Source organism: Pseudophryne corroboree, chromosome 3 (genome assembly GCF_028390025.1).
Source record: "Pseudophryne corroboree isolate aPseCor3 chromosome 3, aPseCor3.hap2, whole genome shotgun sequence".
Lineage (NCBI taxonomy): Eukaryota > Metazoa > Chordata > Amphibia > Anura > Myobatrachidae > Pseudophryne > Pseudophryne corroboree.
The window spans coordinates 464,413,473-464,419,165 of NC_086446.1; the positions used below are offsets into that span (position 1 = coordinate 464,413,473).

The 5,693-nt window shown below is 43.0% G+C and overlaps 1 pseudogene; it reads right to left on the minus strand.

Moving 5' to 3' along the window:
- Window positions 1-376: 376 nt before the first annotated feature.
- LOC134898292 (5S ribosomal RNA) lies at window positions 377-495 on the minus strand (annotated as a pseudogene).
- Between the last annotated feature and the right edge of the window lie 5,198 nt (window positions 496-5,693).

Below are 5,693 nucleotides of genomic sequence, written 5' to 3' on the forward strand. Positions count from 1 at the left end.
CCAAAGGAGTTGTTGCAGAGGGGTAATGTAGTATGTATATGTACGTGTAGTATGATATATTATATTCTCTAACGTGATGGTGTCTTAGTGTGATACTGTTGTGTGTAATGAGTAATCGATGGAGATAGAAATAAGAAGAGAGCACAATAAAGTGTTAAAAAGGAATTGTCACCTGATAGGAAGTGAATAATGGGTAAGTTTGAATGAATGAAGTGACACATGCAATATTAAAATGATGTCTCGCTACTCCATTGATGGTCAGAAGATAAGAATTATATATGTGAAAATTATAATAATAGAAATAATGATAGCAAGGTGAGGTAGGGAAAGAGAATATGGGAATAAGAATTGAAGGTCCAATATTTACATTGTCCTTCATATTCACCACACAGCATTCACTGAGGGTCTCCCATCCAGCTACTAGCTGAGCCCAACACTGCTTAGCTTCCAAGATCAGACAGGATTGGGCATTTCTAGTGTGGTATGGCCGCATATTGGATAGCTGTTAGTCTTGGACCTTCATAGACTGACAGGGATTAAGGGAAGGACTATTGGTGGTCATTCCGAGTTGTTCGCTCGTTGCCGATTTTAGCTATATTGCGATTAGTCGCTTACTGCGCATGCGCAAGGTTCGCAGAGCGCATGCGGTTAGTTATTTTACACAAAAGTTAGGTATTTTACTCACGGCATAACGAGGATTTTTCATTGTTCTGGTGATCGTAGTGTGATTGACAGGAAGTGTGTGTTTCTGGGCGGAAACTGGCCGTTTTCTGGGCGTGTGTGAAAAAACGCTGGCGTTTCTGGGAAAAACGCAGGAGTGTCTGAAGAAACAGGAAAGTGTCTGGGCGAACGCTGGGTGTGTTTGTGATGTCAAACCAGGAACGAAACTGACTGAACTGATCGCAATGGCTGAGTAAGTCTGGAGCTACTCAGAAACTGCTAAATAATTTCTATTCGCAATTCTGCGAATCTTTAGTTCGCAATTCTGCTAAGCTAAGATACACTCCCAGAGGGCGGCGGCTTAGCGTGTGCAATGCTGCTAAAAGCAACTAGCGAGCGAACAACTCGGAATGACCACCATTGACATGTGGAAAAGTGGGTTGAGTGTGATAATGGTGATTCATTTGTTGTGTGTGTGTAAATAGGTGTCAGAAAAGGCAATTGCGAGGGTGCATAAATCTGTGGATTAGTGCAGGTTAAGGCCTTAAAGTGGTGTGTGTGGGTGTAATACACATAACCTATCCATAAATTGATATGCCTGAAGAAGTGCACCTAGTGCAGGCGCTGTGAAGTAATAGTTATACATAATTTATCCCTGATATGTGCATGCAATATTTGAGGTAAGTATTGGACACAATGTAGGAGTTGTAACAGTAAGTATACTATGGAATGTGTGCCTAAGTACAAAAACCACTCCTGTTTTTAATGCATACCAATAAAAAAAAATCTGATGTTTTAACTACATAAATTCTTAATTTTTTCCAAAAGTACCACAACAAAAAGAGTTTTATTTTTCTTTCCTTGGTGCCAGTTACAATTATAACTCTAGGGTGCACCACCTACAGAGTTATTAGACTAAACATTTGGAGTATAACTGTATAAGGTTGGTTCTTACTATGATACCTGATATTTAAATAACACTAATTTAGAAAAGTGTGAAAGTGTGGAACCCCCACTCTCTTGCATTATTAATCCTACCTGTCAGAATGGGTGCAAAAATATAACAAAAGGCTAGTATGGAGTGTAGCTACCAGATGAGGATTTTTTTTAAAGCATTAGCAATACAGTAAGGCCAATGCCTCTGAAGCACCAGCCAACGCCTGATGGTGAGGAACAAGAGGGCTGAAGGAGAGAAAACAAGAAAAATATAAAGTGTGGGAAAGAGGGTTTAGAGAGGTTATGGACAAAAGCAGTGGTGCAAGTATGCGGTTATGCTTGGGTACGGAGTACCCTTAAGATTTTAGCAGCGGGTACACAGTACAACCTGCCACACACTTTGCCATTGCCACAATTATAATGTGCCAAAAAGCAACAAGACCATGGTGCTTGGCAGCATGACGGCTCCTCCCACTTTGTCAGGGTTACTGGGAGTGCGACAGTGGCTGTATTTTCCTGTTATAATGGAGGCATTACTATATATTGTTATTAAATTGGGGACATTACTATATATTTCTATTATACTGGAGGTATCACTATATATTTCTATTATACTGGATGCATTACTATATATTTTTAGCCTTGCCTCCAGAATCCCAAGAAAAGGGGCTGTGTCATGTGGCCACGCTGCTAGTGTCATGTAGCCACTCCCACTAGCAACATGTGGCCACACCTCATCACAACACATGACCACACCCAATTTTTGGCACTCAGTACCCATAAGAAAATATTTCTACTTGCACCACTGGAAAAGGCAAGTGTTAGCAAACTGTGGACCACTACTGTTGTAGTGGTTCATCCGAAACAGTCATTTGACAACATTTAACATTTAAAAGCCAAAGCAAACGTGGTTTTGCATTTTAAGTGATTGCTACTTTAAAAAATTGGACAGACTCGCTGGGAACCTGAAAATGCCTGCAATTCACTGGCTACTACACATATACATATTATATACAGTATATATATATATATATATATATATATATACAGGTTGCAAATGGATTGACACTCACCCTGCCTACCCATAAACTAATTTCTCCGGTGCCTTCTGGAAACCAGTCATAGAATAATACCACTTACAAGCAGCGGCACTCGGAGACTGTCACCGTAAGTATTTCCAAACAAAATTGCTTTAATTCATCATGTCTAACAAACAGCCAACTTTTCGGGGCACTAACACCCCTTTGTCAAGGTGAAGCAAAAGCTGACTTTTGCTTCACCTTGACAAAGGGGTGTTAGTGCCCTGAAACGTTGGCTGTTTGTTAGACATGATGAATTAGACATGATGAATTAAAGCACTTTTGTTTGGAAATACGGTGACAGTCTCCGAGTGCCGCTGCTTGTAAGAGGTATTTTTCTTCTATATATATATATATATATATATATATAGAGAGAGAGAGAGAGAGAGAGAGAGAGAGAGAGAGAGATGTGTCCTCATACACCTATCATTTTTGCACCATATGGTGTGAGACACCTGCTGTGCAGAGCCGTAACTTGACATTTTGGTGCCCTGTGCCAGAAACAAGCATTGGTACCCCAATATTTTAAATAGGGACATGGCGCGCACCCAAAAAAAGAGCGTTGTCACATGAGAAGGAGCATGGGCTTGTGGCACGCTTCAATGCTACATATAGAATTGTATAGTTTGAATTCATTGAGGTGGTCACATTTGTTCTACACACATAATAGGTATATGTTTAAGGAAAAATTTCTTCAGACTGGTATCCGGATGAAAGGTCAACAGTCAAAAGGTTGACACCAAATGGTCAACATGCATTTGGTCGAAATGGTCAAAAGGTCTCAGGTTCAAATGGTCGACATGACAATGGTCTACACATGAAAAGGTCGACATGCGTTTGTTTTTACATTTTTTTCAACTTTTTCATACTTTGCCATCCACATGGACAATGATTGGGAATAGTAACCTGTGCCCAGCACAGCGAGGCAAAAGGTTATATTGTTTCTATTCAGGATAATTACTGTAAATACTGTCTGCTTTTGCATGTAGCCCACAAATGTTAGACAGCTTTATTTTTACACTGCAATTTACATTTCAGTTTGAACATACCTGAATCAGGCCCACTGTTCAGGACACACTTCCCCAGCAGCTCACTGGTGCACCCTGCAATTGCTTTGTTTCCTTCAACCTTAGCTGCTACATTTTAAAACGGTTATGTAGAAGTACCTTAGGGTTCAGTATGCGATAACGGCGGCCGGGATAACGGTGGCCGGGATGACGGCCACCAGTATACCTACAATGGCATTCAGGCTGCCAGTATGTCGGCAGCATGGCGAGTGCAAAGAGTCCCCTTGCGGGCTCGCCATAGGTTCTACAGTATTCCCACTCTATGGCTGTCATGGACACCCACGAGTGGGAATAGCCCCTGTTAGATGGGATTCCGGATAGCAGCATTGTCAGCGATCGGGATCCTGGCATCGGTATCCTGATCACCGGAATCCTGACTGCTGGCAACCTAACTGCATACTGTACAATACTACTACTATTGTAGTAGTGACTTCTGTTGGCAGAGTGTTCTGGGCTATCTGGTGCAGTGACATCAGTCCACACACTTTGTGACATAAATAGTAATGCATGTTTATTTAGTGTACACAGGTGACTCAGATGTAACACTGACAGCAGTAATCAGGAGCCCATATATCACACAAGGTAACAGCATTAGGTAGCAGTACTTATCAGGAGATGTCTGTGGTGGTGAAGCATGGAGGACTGCACAGCCATGTAGTCTGACTCCTACTGTAGAGAAGATGATGCATGCACTGGAACACTGTGAGTATCTGTAGCTGAGATCTGCTCCCAGTCTCAGCTCTGCACACTTGTATACCAGGACTCTGTCTCTCAGTCTCTGTGTGTGTCACGCTCTCCTCACTCTCTCTGAGATGGAGGAACAGGAACTACATCATATGACTCCGCCTCTGAGTGACTCCTGGCACTAGAGGTCTAACACTAGGGGAAAGACTGGTTTACAGAAGGAGACAGGTACAGAGCGCACCATGGGGGTCATTCCGAGTTGATCGCTCGCTAGCAGTTTTTAGCAGCCGTGCAAATGCTATGCCGCCCGCCGCTGGGAGTGTATTTTAGCTTAGCAGAAGTGCGAACGGTTGTATAGCAGAGCGGCTACAAAGTTTTTTTGTGCAGTTTCAGAGTAGCTCAAAACCTACCCAGCGTTTGCAATCACTTCAGACTGTTCAGTTCCTGTTTTGACGTCACAAACCCGCCCAGCGTTCACCCAGCCACGCCTGCGTTTTTCCTGGCACGCCTGCGTTTTTCCTGGCATGCCTGCGTTTTTCCTGTCATGCCTGCGTTTTTCCGAACAGTCCCTGAAAACGGTCAGTTGACATCCAGAAACGCCCACTTCATGTCAATAACTCTGCGGCCACCAGTGCGACTGCGTCGCTAGACCATGTGCAAAACTACATCGTTCGTTGTGGCCGTACAACGCGCATGCGCATTGCACCGCATACGCATGCGCAGAACTGACGTTTTTTAGCCTGATCGCTGCTCTGCGAACAAATGCAGCTAGCGATCAACTCGGAATGACCACCCATATCCTAACAACTTCAGCCGGTGCACATTGCACAGTGGGATTTGACGTGCCATCTCCATGTAAACGCATGCCTGGGAGAAGGAAGGGGTGAGGAAGAACATGGTTGCCTGCAGGCTGCACATCTCAATCACCTGCCGGCCCTTACTAAGTCTAATGGGGAAACAAACTGAATGTGGCTCCTGACAGTGCACCAGCTTTTCTGTGAGCAAGAGTACTGATCTCAGTGAGGATGTGTGTTGGACATTCTAGCAAACAACTGTCTCTGTACTGTAGTAATTATCCCTTGAAATAAATGGCTTTATCTCTACTCTCCAAAACAACTTAATGTCTCTGGAATGATTAAACAACTTAATGTCTCTGGAATGATTATCCAAATGAATAGGTGTCTGTAAACTAATTGTCCCAACAATAAATGTCTTGTATTTTCTGCACTGTGTTTGAACAGGGGTTACTCTGCGTAATGTTCACTTA